Below are 20,422 nucleotides of genomic sequence, written 5' to 3'. Positions count from 1 at the left end.
TTGCTCCCCTTGAATTGTGTTTACCATTTTGCTTTGCTGCAGTATTTTGAAAATATTGTTGAATTTCACGCATCAGGTACAGACACAAAGTTGAGTGAGAATGAGGAAAAACTGAGAGGTAACTTACAATTCTGTTTACCTTCTGAGTGACAAATTGTTTTTAGAAAGACCTTTTCAAACGCGACGATCATTATTTCTCTGCATTTCAATGTCTTTGTCCTCCATATCTCAAATTTCCCATGCCACCAGCCTCCAGGATCTAAGCCTTTCTCTAAATCTGTTTGTTCTTGTGATCCAATACAGTACTTTTTTTTCGTATTCCAGTATGTTGCCCCTCACTGCCCTAATTACTTGTTGGTCTGTGCCTTTCCTCATTAAGTCAAACCTTTAAAACTCACCAGTTTAGCCAAACTAAAATCTCTTCCCTCAGATACCAAATGCAGTCTGAGTATTTCCAATATTTTCTATTTTTGTTCTACATTTCCACTATTTGCAACTTCTTTTTTTCTCAGCAGAGCATTTACACATCTGCTTATGTAGTTCCGTGTCAAATGTTATCTGTGAAGTAACTTGTGATGAGAAACCAAATGTTTTGTAAAACTCAGGGGAGGGGGGGTGGGAAATCAAAACTGCAGATGCAGGAAATTTGAAATATGAGTAAAAGGTGATCAGTACTCAGTAGGTCAGTGACATCTACATCAGTAGTTTTTCATGTTGAGTCCTATGTCTGTGATGCAGTAAAACTGGGCTGATCATGGGAGAATAAAGGCTGATTTGTACCTCTGCGTAGTAGCCTGCGCCGCAGCCTTCGTAAGTGGCCTGCGCCGTTGTGAGCATTTATACCTGTGTGTTGGTGTGTCGGCGTCGCTCTGCAATTCACCGCCAAAACGCTAGTTGGCGGTGGGGTTTCAATGCCACTGTAGAGTTTCTTCATGAACATCAAACAATGGCAACTGAGTGCATCATGTTGGAGTTGGAGCTAATAAATGTTGAACAAGGGTTACTTTTATTGAAATTACTGCAACGCAGAAAATAGAGAAAACGTCAGAAGAGATGATATGTATAACCATTGAACGGATTGAGGGAGAAGGAGGGTGAATTTTATGTGCTTGTCCGGCCACTGAGAGACATGGACAAGGAAATTGCATTTCAAATATTTTTGGATGTCGGCAGGTAGATTTGACGATTTGGTTCATCGTCTCCAACCATTTATTTCGCATCAGTGTATGCACAGTATGCCTATAGACAGGAGGAAATACGATGCTACCAAGCGGACCAATCACAGTTGTTGTGGTCTGCATCGCCGGGATGCGCAGTTACATTTTCGGAGAGGTGCGCGACAGGCTATGGCATGGTGTAGGGTACAGCGTAGGTTACGCGGCTATGCTGTACTTGCGGCATTCATTTGACGCAGAAGTATAAATCAGCCTTTAGGTGTGAACCAGGCGACCTATTCGTTAAGTGAATGCACGGGAGTTGTTAGTGAAAACATAAAGTAAGGAAATTAAACAGAAGAATTTTGGAGTTGAAGAGCTTAAATGCAGAAATGTTGAGGAGGCTGTCATTTTGGGAGCCTATAGTGTTGGACTTCATTCCTAATGGTGATGAATTTTATTGAAAGAAAAATTTGATTTGGTACTGTACAAAGCAGTAATAGAAGAAATTAAATTTTATTCTGTACTCTCTCATCAATCGCCAACAATGTTGATGTAATATTTGATCTACAGCCTGTTTTGAAAGAAGTAGTTTACCTAATTTAAAAGATAGGTGCAATTTCCTTTGGTAAAACTGTATACCTTTTTATTTGTATTTATTGTGAAGAGTACTGTGAACTCAGAAATCATATTTAAAACCTCAAGAAATACAGTTATAGTGTGCTATGCATGGCCCTTTATGTCCTCTTAATGGTTAGCAAATAGTTCAGCTGGTTCAGAATCTATTTAATATTCTCCATGGAGTTTTCAAAGCTGTGGCTGTTGCGGAGTCTGATTTACAGTTGGAAGTCTGAAGATTGGGAGAATTTCTAGGTCCCCTGCTTAATTAACAGGGTGCATAAATGACAGTGGTGTGGATTTTGCTGTCAATTGCCAGTGACTCCATTTGGCATTGCAGACACTCAGCTATGTACACTGCAGTGAGTCCCATGCAGACAGTTATGGAAGTGTGGTGAAGTGTGAATTTGGAAGGCTGGAACAAGATATGAGACTTTTAATTTCAGTGAGGAATTTTAAGCACAAGATTAGGATGGAAAGGAAAAAAACAAGTTCTTAGTTCATCTTTTAACTTAATTTTTTAAATGTAATACTTTAAACATATATAAGCATCTCTGACTTCAAGTATGGGGCATGAAGGATCCAGGCTGATAAGGAGTTGGCCCAAGATGTTGACGCGTTTTCTCTCCTTAGCTCTTTGTATCTCTCTCATTTCATACATGCAGTTTCAACCGTTAAGTGTTTTGAGCTTTAGTCAACTGTTTTGTAACCTTTTGTGAAATATGAAAAAGGCATATCAGTATGACTCCCCAGATGTCTGGGAAGAAAATATGAGAAAGCTCACCACAACAAACAAGATCTTCTTGTTAAATCTTTCCTGCAACATACACAATCTTTTCAGAAATGCACGTCAACAATATCAAATTCTGGTCATGGATTATCAGTTTCTGTGTCAAATGAAAAAACCTTTCACTTGGTGCCCTTTGTTTTTGGTTGTTTCAAAAGTGTTTTGAAGATGAGTAGAAGTCAAATGGCTTGTGCTGGAAGCATAATCAGTATGAAAACACAATAAACAGCATCCCAATTATCTCAAATTCAGCAACTAAAATGTTGCTAAATTAAGCACTATCCTGCCTCCCTAAATCAAAGTCAAAGTAAATATATTATCAAGCTATATGTATGTCATCTTACACTATTTTGAGATTCATTTTCTTGCAGGAAAATAAATGCAATTGAATTTACGGAAACTGTATATAAACCCTGAGAAACAACCGATGTGCAAGAGCATACAAGTAGTGCCAATTTAAAAAAAATACTGAGACCGTGAATTGTAGAGTCATTGAAAGTGAGTGGAAACAGTTTAGAGTTGAGATGATTGAAGTTATTCATGCTGGTTCAGGAGCCTGATGGGTAATCTGACTGACTGTTCTTGAACCTGGTGGTGTGGAATTGAAGGCTCCTATGCCTCCCGTAGTAGTGAGAAGAGTGCCTTGATGGTTGTGGTTGTTGATCAGTGCTACTTTCTAGTGGCAGTGCTCTTTGCAAATGTGCTGAATATTGAGGTGGGTTGTGCCTGTGCTGGACTGGGCTGTATCCTCCACTTTCTGTAGTAGACTTTTCCATTCCTGGGCATTGTTGTTTCATACCATCCCACGATGCAGCCAGTCAGGATACCCACCACTGCACAGCTGTAGAAGTTTGTCAAAGTTTTCAATGACATGCTGAATCCTTGCAAGCTTCTAAGAAAGTAGAGGTGCTCTTGTGCGGCCTTTGTGATGCCACTTACTTGCTGGGCCCGGGACAGATCCTCTGAAATGACCATGCCTAGGTACTTAAAATCGCTGATCCTCTCCACCTCCAATCCTTCAAAGAGGATTGGCTCATGGACCTCTGGGTTCTTCCTCATTAAACTCATGGGCCAGTGGCTTTGGCCTTACTGTTCTGAAGTTGACAACAACTGCTTACAGTTGTTTCTGTAACTCCTTATATTTAGAAAAGCAACTCCTCTATGAAGTCCCTTGGATAATAAACAGCACTTGACAAAGGGAGCCGTACATGTGGGAGAACTTCCTGATGCTCTTTTAGCTGCTTGTTGCATAGTTGACTGCTTTTTTTTTAGTGCTTAATTTATCCATGATTCCCCTGTCCATTCATCCGTCACTACTAATCTCCCTCCTGGCACTTACCACTATAAATGGCAGAAGTGCTACATTTGCCCATTCACCTCCTCCCTTGCCTTCATTCAGAGCCCTAAACAGTACTTTCAAGCGTCTGCTGTATCCAGTACTCCTGATGTTGCCTCCTCTACGTTGGCGAGACCTGACTTAGATTGGGGGACAGCTTTGTCAAGCAGCTTCACCCCTTCTGCAAAAAGCGGGATGTCCTGGTGGCCAGCCATTTCAGTTTCAGTTTTCATTCCTATTCCGACATGTTCATGGCCTCTTCTGCCACGATGAGGCCACTCTCAGGTTGGTGAAACAACACCTTATATTCAGTTTAGGTAGCCTCCAACCTGATGACATGAACATCGATTTCTCCAACTTCTGGTAATATTCCTCCCCTCTACCTCTTCCCTCTTCTTTTCCCCACTCGGGCCCTCCCTTCCCTCTTCTCCTCTCCTGCCTATCACTTTCTCCAGGTGCCCTTCTTTCCCTTTCTCCCATGGTCCACTCTCCTTTCCTATCTAGATTCCTTCTTCTCCAGCACTTTACCCTTTCCATCTGTCACCTTCCAGCTTTTTACTTCATCCCCTCTTCCCCCACCTTTTTATTCTGTCATCTTCCCCCTTCCTTTTCAGTCCTAAAGAAGGGTCTCAGCCTGAAACATTGACTTTTAATTTCCATAGACGGTGCCTGACCTGCTGGAGTTCCTCCAGCATTTTATATCTGTTGCTTAATTTATCAACTTGTTTTTTCTTCTACTGAGTTTAGGATGATTAGGATGATCGTCATTGCGTTTCCACATCAATCATTCTTCCAGTGCAAGCATACTTGACAACTACATCTGTTTCATCATGTCTGTGAAAGTTCATAGATTACGATCTTGATGCTACTTGTAATGTCTCTCCCCGAGATCGTGAAGGGAAATAAATGAAGTTCAATGAAAAGAAGTTGCACATGGAATTCTTGAGGATGAATGGTCATTGAAAAGAGTCAAAATATAAAAGGTGATACCGGTAAGTTGGTTGCTTTGTTTATTTGTGACGTTATGCCACTTAATTGGGACAGGAGACTTGCCAGACAGTTTCTAACTAGCGTCAGTCACGTGCGCTTGTGCGGCTGTTAGACTTTACGCCATGCTTAGAGCAAACAGTTTTTAAACAGCATCAATTGCATGTACTTTGTTTACATTATCCAGTTGGACCAATGGATGCCAATTAAAAAAACAATGATTTTGATAACTTTTTTTTTACAAACTTTTGAAGATTATGTCTGAACTTGAGCTAATGACTACGTAGGATACCTGGAACTTTATTGTTGGATTATGACACTGCTTCGAGCAGGAACGCATTGAAGGCAGCCCATTATCTGCACTAGGTGTCTGCGCTGATTTTCTTCATTTACAGTCAATCAAAAGAACATGTTAGCGTACACTGGATTAGGAACTCGTACACTGTTTTTATAGTACTGTAGTAGCACTGGTAGTGTCCTAATTTGTTCCGTATTCCATTTAAATACATAATTTGTTTCTCAGTTGAATGGTAGCTTGCCCTTTTTATATACCTTTTTAACTATTTCTATGAAACTTTGGAACAGTAGTTAATTGGGCTAAAATGTTCTGTTCCCGATGTATCCCAGTTAACCTGAATATGCTGTATATCCAATGGTACAGTAGTTTCCAAATGAAAAAGAGTCCTAGGATTAACCACTTGAAATCAGCTACCATTTCAGTTCTTTCAGAAAGTGCACTTGATTTAAAGATACAGATTGGCAAGATTTAAATGGTTACTTGTAAGAGATGGGAGTTGTTACATGGCAGGAAGACATCATTGGTTAGTGTGACAGGATATTTAAATAAAGCCAATAGCAAGTCGTGCAAAGCTGTACAGTTGGCCCTCCTTATTCACGGGTTCCACATGCGCGAATTCAACCAACCGCGGATCGGGAAAACCCGGAAGTTCTCTCTCCAGCACTTCTTGCTTGAGCATGCACAGACTTTATTTTCTTGTCATTATTCCCTAAAACAGGGGTCACCAACCTTTTTTGCAACACAGACCGGTTTAATATTGACAATATTCTTGCGGACCGGCCAACGGGGTGTGGAGGGGGGGGGTGTGTGGGTGTTAATCACGACCAGAATATAGGTGATAATCAACTATAAGTCACTTATAAGTGGCTAATACACTCAATTTCGTTTCTAAAAGTGTTTATCTAATGAATTTAATATTAAACACACAGCGCAGATTTTCCTCACATGAATACGGTGATAAGTCAATTATAACTCACATAAGTCAATAGCATCATAACATTTTAAGTAACGTTTGGGTATTAAACCCAGAGTGCAGATTTTCCTCATATGAACATATAAAATCATTGCAAAACACCAGTGAGAGGACAGGGTAAGGGCTGGAGGTTCCTGTACCGGGGCCGCAGTGGCCGCTGTCCGGAAAGAGCGACCGATCGACCGAGGAGTGTGATAGGGCACGTGTAGGTAGGTGGATCTTTTGGCCGACAAAAGTTTGGCTCAAGGGATGACTTTAGTAGATCGCAGCGAGGTAACTGCTCTGCTACTTACGAAACCCTGAGCCCGAATTAGGTTGTCTGCAAGTATTTTAGCACCGGGTTCCCCACGAACATTCGGTGTGCTAAACAGGTTTAGAGATGGTGCCCATCTGTCTGTGCTCCAGGTCAATACCAACGGCACTTCCCGCCGGCTGCGTGAGGCGGCCGGTTACCCGATGCCAACCAGTGATCCCTGCCACGAGGGTTATCACTGCGTTTAGGCGACTGATGACCTCATGTGGGTAATGTCTTAATGGCCTCGCGTGCGTTCAAGTTCAACAGGGAATGAGGAAAGGTGCAGCTGATTCATATAATTTCATATCGCCAAATTATATCATTTCCTCACGGCCTGGTACCAGTCCGCGGCCCAGTGGTTGGGGACCACTGCCCTAAACAGTACAGTATAACAACTATTTACCTAGCATTTACTTCGTATTCGGTATTATAAGTAAGTCGGAACAGGTACATCCAGTATTATTTAGCATCAGTCAAGCATTTGTCTTGGTATATATTTTACCTTTCTATGCATATAAAACACTTAAGAAACGTATGTATTTCAATAATTAAGCCATTGCGTTGCTTAGTAATAATCGTAGCTTTCATCGGGCAGGGCATTTCACATGTTCCATTATTCTCACTTTATCTTTTACCTGTATCCTTTAAGTTGTTCCGATCTTTGACCAACTGTAGCCTAACGCTTTTCCAGTTATTTTCAATCGTGATTGTTTTCTGGAACAGAAACACTGCAGGCGGTGGGTCCAAAGTCCACCGCACTGAGACAAGTTAAATAAGGGAGCTGAGCAGCCACGGGGGGTGGGATCCCTCGCGGATAAGGAGGGCCGACTGTACAGGGATATCACAGCTGATCTTGGGTATATTCTCTGTAGGATTTTCCACTGCAGTGTGGGTGTACTTGCTTGTTGAAGCATAATTTAAAGTCATGGTTGCAATGTTGCTTCATCACTTGTCTGACTGTCAGATATATTGGGCGTGTCTACTATGTATTCCCTATTGTTTTTATGTATTCCTGAATTTTAACTGCAAAATAATTAATCATGCTTGAATTTTTAAGTTTTTGTTTTTGGCTGAGATTTTGAATTACAAGGTGCAATGTTAGGAAATCCCATGTTTGTTCTTGCTTTGGTAACTTGAGGAGCTTTTGGAAATGACGAGGAGTGTGACAGATTACACAGATCATCCGGTGATAATACCACATGCCGAATTGGTGCACAGGATCTAGGATTGTAAGTCAACTAATAAGGACATGTTTACGCTGGCTGCTTTTTAGATATAATTACCATTTACATTATCCTGAGGACTTTTTTAGTAGAATTCTGCACTAATCTGGATGGAAAAGAATAAATAGAAAGTATTTTATCAAATAGATTTCTTTAATATTTTCCATTGATAAGATTTGTTTTTGCTTGGGTTAATGATGAGAAACGTTTTTCTCAGAGTGGAAATCATAAGCACTGAATAGTGCTGATTGATTTTGGTGATGAAACAGGTTAATTGAAGCAGGGATGGAAAATCCATGGGTCTAAGCCAACGTAGACTTTTGGTCCTTTTGTGAAGGGCAGGCTGCTTTTTTTCTAGCTAAGGGAAAGTATTTGTTTGGCGCAGGCAGCTCTCCAGTTTCCACTTCATTGTACGTAGGCCCATCATTCTTCTGACTTGTTTTGTGGCTTCCATTCCTTTCAACTCTGATGTTTCTTTTCTACCACTGGTGACAGCATTGACCTGACTTGACTCCAGAACACCATCTTGCACCCATCACTTCCTCTCATCACTTGTGAAGATGCTTTTTTCAAAGCTAGTTGTGATCTGTCCATGTATGCCCCGACTCGGCATAGGTTGAGTATTGTGCCTAAGAATCTCCGGATAATGTGACCTTGTCCCTGCCCCTGGTGCAGATCAAATTTGGCCATGAAGCTTCTGAAACAGCCAAAAGCAATTTGCTGTTTATTTTTCCGAGCGCAACAGAAGTACTATTGTGCTGAATTTTGTGTTTTAGATTCTGTGCTTCCAAAAAAGCTTTGATTATCTTAATAAGTTGTAGGCAAGATCTCAGTAAGTCGGTATGCAGGGGAAACTCAGTTTGGTTATAGTAAGCATGTCCACGTATTTCCAGTTTGCATTCTTAATATGCATAATGTTTATTGAAGGATGTAGCTGTTCCCTTGCTAGTACCTTTCCCATGTCCCAGAAGTGAAAATTATTGCAATATTAATCTGCAGAAATATTTTAATATGTGGCTTAGTAGTGCAAAATGATGAATCTTGGCAATTTGGGCAACACTATAGCTTAGTGGTTAGTGTAGAGCTATACAGTGTCAACAACCTGGATTGGATTCCCACTGCTGTCTGTAAGGAGTTTGTACGTTCTTCCTGTGACCTCATTGGTTTCCTCTAGTACTCTGCATTCCCCCCTCCCCACCCATATTTGCAAGGCGTATGGGTCTGTAGGCCAATTGGTCACATGGGTGTAATGGCGCATTGCAGTCTTGTTGGGCAGGAAGGGTCTGTAACTGTGCTGCATCTCAAAATTGAATAAAGTGAATTCCATTTAAAAAGTAATTGAACACTTGGAGTCTGAAACATAAAACAAAAGACCTTCTGGCCCACTCCGTCCATAATGACCATTAAGTACCTACCTATACCAATCTCATTTCCCAGTAGTCTGCCCGTAATCTTATGATGGTGTTTTCAAGCCCTCATCTAAATATGAGTGCACCTGTCTCCAATAATCCCTCAGGCACAGCATCCCAGATTTCTACAAATTTATTGTTCTCAAAACCCCTTTTAAATCTCTACCTCTTAAACCAGTTCCCTCGGGTTATAGAGGAAAATTTCTCACTATCTGCATTCTGCATGTCCTCAGTTTTGTATCAGGTTCTGCCTCAGTTTTCTTCCCTTCAGAGAAAACTAGGCTAATCTGTGCTGTCATTTTTCATTGCTGAACTGCTGCGTCACTGGTGAATCTCTTCCTTCTGACAGAGCAGGAATCGGAACTGCACACATTAGATCAGAACCGGAGGAATAATGTTGCATTACAACATCCCTGCTCCCCTATCCCTGGCGGATGAGGGCTAGTATCACATGCCTCTACCAGTACAGTTTCTTTCAGGTATCCTTGTACACTAAGATCCTTTTCTTCCTTTATATTTTCTAGGGACTTGCTATTCATTATGTATATCTGAGCCTCGTTAGTCCGCAGAAAACGTAATATTTCACATTTTTAAGTATTAAATTTCATCTCCCGTTTGTTTGTTTTGGTCAACCCATCGATGTTGCAGAGCTGAAAATTATCATCTAAACCACCAGACTGTATTTTGTTACTACTGTATAGATCTTGCATCTTTCTTTTTTAATCTTTTTATTAAGATCTTGCATCTTAAATTCACATCCATTTCCTGCCTGTGATCATTCAGTATTCAATCACTCAGAATCTCTTAACATTGATTTCCCTACTTTTGACGTTAGATGTGTCTTCATGTAATTACCTGCTGCCCATTCTGAATAACGGTATTGAATCTTTTGTTGTCCAGTCACCTCGCACCTCAGCTGTGGCTAGCGAAGGTTAGGAATTTTCTGTCGTATCCTCAGCTTTGTCTTCCCACAACAGTCTAGAATGTCTCTCATAAGTGCCTGGAGACCTATATATCTTTAAGTCTGTTCAGAAATATTTTCCCCCCTCCAATGGTAATTTCCTCCACAATTCACTGTCTCCTCCTTAAACTCTCCATATGCAATGTCCTTCGTTATATTTATTAAGCCCTCACCTATGACCTCCAGCATATGCATCGCTTGCTCCTTTTTCCTATTAAACCCTACTCTTTCCCGGGTTAACCTCTTGCCCTTAATGCATTAGAAAATGCTTAATCAACTCTACCAGTGTACTCTCAGCATACACTGTACTCCTTTAAGGCCTTACCTGTTACCAGTTCTCTAAATTTGTCTAAGGCTACCTTTTTTTATGTTATCCAACCCTTGGGATTCCTGAGACTTATCGCTGTAATGGTGAAGGCCTAATGATGGTCCTGAACACATTTGATTTATAAATGCCTCCAGTTGGTCAACTGAATACCTGCCCACCTGCGACTATTGAAATCCGCTTTCCTTCAATTCAAAGCCTTACTTTGCAGTCCACCTACTTGCTTGAGTTGGCCATTGACTGTAAGTAATTTTACAGAAAGGTCCAAATGTTATTCACTCTGCCCTTTGAGTCAGCTTTTGACTAATGTGATTAGAAGCTCAACTGCACGTTCCAGTCTACATAGGGTAACTTTCACAGTCGCTCTCCCCACCCCTGGCAATATTTTGTCTGCCTTTGTCTTAAAACAAAATTAAAGGATTCTGCTTTCCTATATGGTCTGGTGAGGAAACAGGCTTCAAAAATTTTGACCCTCGGAGAAAAGATTTAGTCTCTCCTGTTTTAAAAAGAAAACCTCTTGGTTTAAAAAAAACCTTGTTCAAATTCTTCTGAAAGAGAAAAATCCCTTTCCTCATCCTGTAGGATCTGATATATTTCATACAAGTCTCATTACACTCTTCAAACTCTAACAAACCCCAGCCTAAATTGTAAAACCTTTCCAATTTACTTCTAACAACCCGAGTTGATATCTGAAACATGAATCCCAATAATGACAAGATTTCATGTCCAGCTAAATGTGTAAAGTCATTTAGTTTTTGTTGATCCGCGATGCTTAGTAAGTAGACCAGAGGTCTATTTTGGATCAGCTGCTGCTTGAGAATTTGAAATGGCAGCAATAGAAATGATGCAAATTGTGCTGGGGCAGTGGCCAAAAATACAATGCCCCTTTTGTCAAAAGAAATTAGATGAGTGATTCTTTTAATTATGTCACAGAGTGCTGCTTGTAGAATGAAATACAATTGAGAGTGGTTCTGTAAACATACTGGAGAGTTGTACATAAGCCTCATATTTATTTGTTAAAACAATTTAATTTTTCATGGTAGTTTAATGTTTTTATTTGCAACTCTTTGGCCAGGTGTCGCAGTTGTGAAAACCAGAACAAGACAATTAGCTGATGTCGGGAGCAGATTTATTAAGAAGCTCTGGAATATATTTTTAATTATTGCCATACTTTATCTGTGTAAACTGAGAATATCAGAGCATTACAAGTTAAGTTGTGTATAATGCTGTAACCAAATTTTGAATTGCTTATTTACTTTACTGACTTCTACGTTACAGGGTAAAATTAAGATTTGTTAGTTGGTTAGAGGAATTTTTAAGAACGGCAGAATATTTTAGTGGAGTACTTTTTAAATTTGGAAGGCGTTCAGCAGAATAGGGAGTTCTGATGGGAGTTGGATTGTTAGTGCATTCCAACCAGGAAAGGACAGGGCAGTATTTGGCTCTGTAACATCACGTGGAACAGGGTGTTGAATGGGATAGGTTTGTGCTTTATTCAATGATCTTGGTTCATGTTGAATTTTGATTGTTCCTGAATTTGGAAAGTTCAAAGTGAATTTATTATTAAAGTATTTTGATAGCACCATATGCAACGCTAAGGTTAATTTGTGGGCATAATAGATCCATAATAGAATAGTATCAATGAAGAGCTGCACCAACTTGGGTAGAAGACAACAAGCTGTGTAAACACAAAAAGAAATAATAAGTAAGCAACAAATATTGAGAACATGAGATGAAAGTCTTGCGGCAGCTGCACAGTTATCTACAATGCAAACACTCAGATGTTCCTCCACCCTTGCCCTGTGCCTCCCTGCCAAGAAGGACCAATATTACAGCACAGAGACTTTCAACCTTCTACATGGGCTTGCCACTGGAAGGAAGCCAATCTGGAAGACAAACGGAGAACTACCTCTAAACAAAGGCAAGGCTGAACATGATGGTGAATCTTATCGGCAATGTGCCAGCAGAGTCTTTCATCATCTGAAGGAAAGTGTTTGAATGTAAAGATCTCAAACCTTGCACAAAAGTTCTTGAAATGCAAGAATAATTCTGACTCAGTGCCGCCTTCTCCCTCACGCCCATTGCCTCCTCCCTGGGCTGCTTCTGCAGTGCAGTCTATCCATAGTTTATTCAACACTTTCACTCCAGAAGCTAGATCACTCCAACTTCAGTCATCACACGGCAATTTACAGATGACACGCATGTTGAGACAGAACTCTTAATTTGCCATAGACTCACTGACTGAAGCATATGAGAGACAGCAGGCCTTGCAACTGTGCATAAGCAAAATGGCTCTACCAAAAGCATTTTGCCTCTATAAGCCAAATGTCTTTGCTTTACAACTTCATTCACCTGCACCAAATACCAAGTCCATATAAGACCTTGGAATGCTAGCCACTTCCAAACAAAGGCAAGGTTGAACATGATGAAACTTATCAGCAATGTGCCAGCATGGTCTTGCTTCATCTGAAGAAAAGCGTTTGAAAGTAAAAATCTCGAACATTGCACAAAAGTTGTTTATAATTCTCACTCAATGCCGCTTTCTCTCCCACTTGCATTGCTCCTCCCTGGGCTCCCTCTGCAACACAGTCTATTCGCAATCAGTAAGTACTAACAGAGCTCTGCCACAGCCAGAGATTAGCAGGTGGACAGAGAACATAAGTCAAAGATGTTCCTAGGGTCTCTTTGGGGGTGGGTAGAGGGACGTGGAATTGTTTTTTTTGTGAATCCCTGGCCCGTGACTGCTTGAAGTGGAGAAGGAAAATTCAGAATGGCATTGAGAACCTCATCAATTTATTAGGAGCATGCAGAGAAACCCAGAGAAAAGAACACCCTTCTTCCCTCAAGCAAAAAAGACACATGATTCTGTAGATGCTGGAAATCTTGAACACACATAAAGATGCTAGAGAAACTCAGCAGACCAAACAGTCATCTACGGAAGGAGAGAATGGACAGTCAACTTTTCAGACCCAGACCTTTCATTTGGCTTCTTCCTTTCCAGACTTGGTGAAGGGTTTTGACCCAAAACATCAGCTGTCCCATTTCCATCCTCAGATGTTGCCTGACTTGCTGAGTTCCTCCAGAATTTTGTGTGTTGCTCCCAATATTTTTTTTGGAGCTTTCTGATGACCTCATAAGCTCTCCCAAAAATGATTTTGAAAAGTATGCAACCCCAGATTCGGTAATTACTCCCTAAAGTCATGATGCTGACACTCATTCAGTCATTTAGTGGTCAAATTAGACCTTTCTCAATGGTACATTAATGCTGCTTTTAAATCAGCAGGCAAGTTGTGAGAATAAGAGCCAAGAGCAGATGGATTCTCTATTTATTATCAGAATCATTTAGGTACATCATCTCTGTGGCAACTGTTTGAAACTGAACCAAACTGTCTATAGTTCTCAAGGCACACTTAGCCCTGAGTTAAGTTTCAGACCTTGTACTAGTTGTCTATTCTGCCAGTGCAATGTTACTCAAACTTGGGACTCCTGCTCTGGAAATACCTAGAATGGACACTCCTGTGCCCTCTAGCTCACCATCTGTTCTGCCCTTTGTGAAATGGAACACCAAAAGCTCTGCTCACTAAAAGCTCCTGTGCTTTGTGACCTACCCTAGCTCCTGCAATTTTCAATATTTAAGTTGTTTTTAAATCTCTTCATTTGACTCGGTCCTCCCCATCTTCTCTTAATCCTCTCTCGAGTCTCTCACTGGGATCCGGCCACTGTCTAAGGAGTTCATACTTTCTCCCTTAGCCATGTGGTGTGCTCCAGGTTTCCTTCCACATTTGGGTTAGGTTAGTAAGTAGTGGGATGCATCTAGCACATCCTTGGAATTTATTGGACATTGACACAAATTATGTATTTCACAATCTGTTTCAAGGTACATGTAACAGATAAAGCTAATCTTTATAACCTTTTATACACATGCCCTCACTTTCAGTTTCAAACCTATCCCCAGAATGGATTTGCTCGATCGTTGGTGCCCATGCCTGTAACCAATGAGACAACAAATTTTGAAATTCCCTCCTCCATTCTTTCCCCAGTTCCCCCTCCTCTTAAGGCAATCTTTAGAACCTGTTGCAGTTTTTTCATCAAGAATCTGGTAATTGCTCAAGCATCTCCCTATGTAGTGCAGTCACTTTTTTCCCCCCTCCACAGAAGATTTGAACTGTCTTGAGATGTTTTTGCTGTGTTAGTCACTCTGTAAATGGGTGTTACAGTTGAACAGTAGAGCACAACATTGAGCTTGTTGTATCTGTGCTACCTGATGGGAAGACAGTCAAGTTAGCTCTGCTTGCCCCCTTTTTTTGTGTATCCTTGTGTTTTCATCTCCCAGCTATTTATCAAATTCTGTTTGGAAGATTACTGATGAATCTGTAGCACTTTCTTGAAGCTCCTGGATTTGGCCAAAACAATGTTACTTCTGGCTCACTCTTAACTCTTGAGTGGCAGCATAGTTTCTAGTTTGTCAAAGCTGCTTAGTGAAATAGCAGCAGATTTCTGTATCTGTGTCAAGATTTGTTGGACTTGCCAAAGTTGAAGATATGCCTAAACTAAGTTCTGCTCTGAGTACTGGAAGATGGAGGAATATCATAAATGCTGGCAGTTAAAGCTTTTCCAAAGAGGAAAAAGTGTGATATTGAATTTCTACATTAACAGTATCTACATCGTTCTCATTCTGCTTTCAGTTTGATTTTACTCATTTCTTGCTTCTAGCTTCTACCTTCAGCTGTTCCTTCCCTCTCCCTCTTGTTTTCCCGCCACATCACGGCTTCCAGTAAATCTAATGCTGTCCTCGTCAGGGTCTGTGGTACCCTTGATTAACAAGGCCCAGTTCTGTCTACATCATTTCTTGCACTTTTTGTTTTTGTTCCTTTTTTTTCTCCCTTTTCAGTATGCCAACAAAGTTCCACTCATCTCTTGTCTACCCCATCAGCCAGCATCCACAGGCAATCCAATGCTGCATTTGCTTCCTCCTGAGTCGAAAGCCCTTGTGCTCTCTTCCACTCATCCATCAACATCCCAAAGGGATAATTTCCTTTAGTATCCTGACGTTACCTTCTGTTCCCATCCACTTGCATTAGGTACAACACAAAACCTTTCATCTTTCCTTTTTTTTTTGAACTCATGAGATGTAAAATAACTTGCTACTTTCAGTTCATTGTTCTCTCCGTTACTGTATGTGAACTGGTTCCCCTATTTAGTTTGAGCAAATGCCTCCATTCCGTCCACAAGCTTCCAAATATACTTCACTTGCAGTCTGAGCTTCTCCTTCCTTTTGCTTGTTTGCTATCCAGATAACGGTCAATAAAAGCGCAAAGAACAAACCTTCAATCTTTCAGTAAGCATTGCATAGGCCCACATTTAACATTGGAATGATCAAAGTTTCTGATCAAAAATCTGTTTATTTGGACAAGTTTTGATAATTCTGTTACTGTTCATACTGACTCGAGATCCAAATTTTATTCACTGGCCCTGTTTCTATTACTTTTTGCCTTGGACCCTCTTGTAGTCACTTAACCTCACTTGCCCTTCACCTCCTTAAGTCCTTTTCTTTTTCTTTTTCCCCATTCTTAAAGTGTTTGCTAGAGGTCTGATAATAGTGGGCCGGCTGGATCTTTGGTGGCCTGCCAAGATGACTGGTGTACGAGCTGGCTCTCGCAGGTATAGAGTCTGTGTTAGCCTAACATTCGAACAACCTCCCTGTTAATCTAGCTTCGTTACTCCACAGGGAACACTTGGATGTTGTTAGGTCAAGAGATTCCTGGATAGTGGTGTGTGGGGGAGGGGGAGAGAGGTATCAGCCCCAATGTGAGACAGTATTCCTAGACGGCAGAAAGAAAGAAGGTTCATGTGTACCACTGGTCAGCAGTTTCAAAGAAGAGCAACTAACCCGTATTGGATTGCTGATACCAGAGGCTTGAGAACCTTTTAAGAGAAATGGCAGTAATCCAGAGAATTTTCTTTTAAAGCGGAATGCCTGAAATTGAAGCAGAATGAATCTGTGATTTGGAATTAATTCAAATGCACTGCTGTGATCGTCGGATCTTTCACTTCTAGTCACATTGATGTGACAACTTATGACTATCACTGACGCTGGGAAGGGAAGTCGGGTTCTGATTAGGAACAGGAGAAAATCGGCAGACGCTGGCACTCTGGGCAGCACACAGAAAATGCTGGAGGAACTCAGCAGGCCGGGAAGCATTTTGTGTGAGGCTCTGATTAGCTTTACCCCTGCGACATCGGCAGCAAATACCTGGTAAAACAACAGAAAATACTGGAGATACCCAGTGGGTCTCGCAGCATCTACAGAGGGAGCAATAGAGTTTGTGTTTTAAGGGTGAATGAACTTCCAGAAGGGCCTGAACTGATATGGGTCTATACTGCGAAGTTGTGCTCAGCAACAACAATTTATTAAGAAAAAAACTAATATTTTTAAAAATCTATATCAGCCAAACCTTGCTACCTTGTTGAATCATGCATTGTATCTTGGGTTTCATTAAGCACTGATTGAACTACAGATCCTCTCCGGCTTTAGAAAGCCTGATTTGTGTTTGGCCTACGCACAGGAACGAGTGTTTAGGAGAGCAGGATTTTGGATTTGCAGGCTGCTGGCATCTTCTGCCCTGTGAGAACACTGCAGCCAGGTTTCCAGCTTGAAAGGGTTTGAGTTAGGAACATGTTCACAAGAATGGAACCCTGTCATCACCTAGGGAGGATCTGTAGTTATTTCAGCAATTGCAGATTGGGGATTTCAAGGTTTGAAACTACTCTTAATTGGTGGGACCAGTCGCAGACTGGAAAATCCGAACGATGCAGTTATAGGTGAACTCCTGTTAGTTGATTGGATCTGTGAGCATCTTTGTGACAGAGCAGGTTGGCAGGACCAACAGGCTGCAGAACAGTTTCTTCCACCAGGCCATCAGAATGATTAATTCACTCTGATAAAATTGTATTTCTATGTTATATTGATTGTCCTGTTATACATACTATTTATTACAGATTACTATAAATTGCACATTTAAACAGAGAAGTAATATAAAGATTTTTACTCATGTATGTGAAGGATGTAAGTAATAAAGTCAATTCCATTCTATATTGTGCTCTACTGGTTTATAACTCATAAAAGTAAGGATTCTAGACACAGGCATTCCAAACAGTTTCATTTATTTTCACTTGTACTGTTGTATTGGTGTGTAGACAGAACAGCTCCAAAAGACCCGAAAGGCAGTTTTGGGCGTCCTAAAATAATGCCTTGGTTAGTGGGAGCAGCCGCACTACACCCCACAGAGGCAATACCACTGGTGGGGAGGCATTATTCTTTTATATGTATCTGAGCATGTGGACACTGATCTATGGGTTTAACTAAGGCACTTGTTGTGGAATAAAACTGTAGCATGTTATATTCCCTGTTCTTACAATGTTCCAGTTCTGCATCGGAAATAATTATGGTCTAGTCACGTGATCGCCTCCCCCCCCCCCCCCCTCACCCACCCAGACCAACAGTAGAATTTCCTGTTCCTTGTAGGTGAGGCGGAGGCAAATTTAAACCCTCAGTCTGGCTTTGTGGAGAGGCGTGGAGGCTGCAGTTGATGGTTAGTGAATAGTTAGATTGGAAAGTTAAAGACAAACTGTGTCATGAAGAAAGCCTCTATATTTGTAAAGTTTTGTATATGCATGTTTGTTTTTATTTATCCTGACGAAGGGTCTCGGCCCGAAACGTCGACAGTGCTTCTCCTTATAGATGCTGCCTGGCCTGCTGTGTTCCACCAGCATTTTGTGTGTGTTGTTTGAATTTCCAGCATCTGCAGATTTCCTCGTGTTTGTTTTTATTTGTTTATTTGTGAATTTTTTTTCCCTTCACAACCTCTGGGCAGCTTTTGCTCTTTTTTTCACCTGGCACTAAATAAAACCCTTTTGCACTAACGCGCTGTTGTAGCTTACCATCTATCTTTTCCCAGCTGGTGACCCTGGTTGTGCATACAGTACCTGACAATCTGGAAATAAAAACAATGCTTTTCAGAAGACCTTGCCCGATGAGCCATTGATCTGTATAACTATTTCCCCACAGTTATTGGCAGTATTTTCCCCGGAGTTTGGGTTACTTCATCTGCATTATCTTGTTCTTGTGCATGTATTCAGAGGCAACCATTGAAGGACGATATTTAAAAAAATATAAAGTGCATTGTCTTGCTGAAAGAGGAAATGTTTAAAAATTTTTGGGAGATTGTCAATTATGGAAAATGCTAACATGAAATTCTCTCAGTCTCAGATTTGTTGAAGATACTGTACATTTCAAGCTTCAATATATCGAGCTTTAGCTACTATACAATCCTGAATTCTGAAAGGTAAGGAAAGACTGCATAAACAGTTGGAAAAGTAAGGAACTTCATCCAGAATAATGGGCCAAATCATCTGAGTTCTTGCCACTACTGTTGGTAATTAACCGTGAGTTTTGAGGTCAGAAAGTGACTCAGTGGAAGGTTTGGCCAATCTCTAACCTTTTGATCTCCACCTTGCCGATATCGCCACACTTTAGGGAACTCGGAATTTCCTGGCCTTTGTTTCGGTTTATGTGATTTCTGCTATTGGAGATCTTGGCTCTTTTCTAGTGCACCTGCAGTGATGATTGAGGTTGCAAAGGAGCTGGGTCTCTGCCTCATTCAGCCTCTTGTATGGATGTGGGAGAGTGATGCTACACCAACAGTCTGCTTTGAAAAGAAGAGAAATTAAACTTCTTTATACAACTACAGTTCGTCTCTTAATTTTCAGTCATCTTATTTGTGGCCAATCAATTGTTGATTGTTCTCTGCATATCATAAATATATTAGTATCCTTAATTTTTTATTCAGGACCTAGAAGAGCAGACATTGCCATATACTCGTGTGCTTCGAGAAAGCCAAGCTGATAAGCGATCAGATTCATGATGTTTATTCCTCATGGCTTTATAATTTGTGGTTACACCCATGATAATTGTGACTTTTTACATCCTTCATTAATATTGCTATGCCATCAGCTAACATTGAATGCGAGCCAGAATTGGCTGGGCTGTGTACTTCATGACTCACTGCTGGGTTTTGCTGAAGCATTTGTAATGTTAACCATTTTTTTTCTTTAGCCAGGTGTTTCTTTTTTTTGTACTCTTGTATTTTTATTACTGTCATTAAAATAAAATTGCCAGTATTCTCGGAAGTTCAAACTCCACGCTGCTTGATCATTTCTTGTAACCACAGATACTCACTTTCACTTCCAGTGCTAACAACTGGCATTGTAGAACTGCTTACTAGTCATAATTTACATCTCGCAGTTTTTTGCAAGGAGTTTCATCATTATGCCCCTAAATATAGAGTTAAATCTCAGCAAAGTATTTTGTGCTGTATTTTACTGGGGTGGTTGGAGAGTTATTTGGTTCCATTGGAATGGTCTGAAGAATTGGCCTACTTACTTTTATTAACTGAGTTTACTCTTTGTTCTCAGAGTAGGTGTAGCTATCAATATTCCAGTTTATTTTAACTCAGTTGCAACAACAACTGTTAACTGTAAAAGTGGAGGAGTTTATAGGTAATTAACAACCCTTGCAGTTCTTTTAAAGTACTTGTGGAGTTCCCAACCTTGCTTAGTAGTATTTGTCCATGACAATTAAAAAAAAAAGGTTGAGAACCCCTGCAAAGTGTATTTTATTTAGCTAAATGTTTTCCTGGTCCAGTTCTTCACAATACTTCAGGCGGTATCCATAGTCAGAGCTGTCGTCTGGCATGAGATCCCTCTCACTACCGGTCTTCCTTTCTGCTTGAACAAAAACCTAGTTTTTAGTAATATTATTGGAGCTGATTTGACTTTGTTCCTACAATATGCTTTAGGCCTTATTGCTCTAATGCAGCACTGATGTAAATATAGAACATTCTGTCTGTCTCTTTCTCTTGCCAACCCCCCCCCCCTTCGCACAAACACCCCAAGCATAAGCTCTGACAATAATGTCATCAGCACATGCAGAGGCAAGTAACTTGGTAATCAGTGCCCGCCAATGAGTTCTTCACACAGAGTTTGCGTGGAATTGTA

General features: G+C 40.7%; 1 protein-coding gene across 8 annotated transcripts in view; it reads left to right on the top strand.

Annotated features, from left to right (window-relative positions):
- The window catches only part of sema4d (sema domain, immunoglobulin domain (Ig), transmembrane domain (TM) and short cytoplasmic domain, (semaphorin) 4D), a 192,114-nt gene that overhangs the window by 41,744 nt on the left and 129,948 nt on the right, over positions 1–20,422 (top strand). The gene's annotated exons all lie outside the window — the stretch shown is intronic.

Source organism: Hemitrygon akajei, chromosome 2, assembly GCF_048418815.1.
Source record: "Hemitrygon akajei chromosome 2, sHemAka1.3, whole genome shotgun sequence".
NCBI lineage: Eukaryota > Metazoa > Chordata > Chondrichthyes > Myliobatiformes > Dasyatidae > Hemitrygon > Hemitrygon akajei.
Note: the sequence above shows the minus strand (reverse complement) of the source record. Positions and strands in the feature narration are given on the sequence as shown.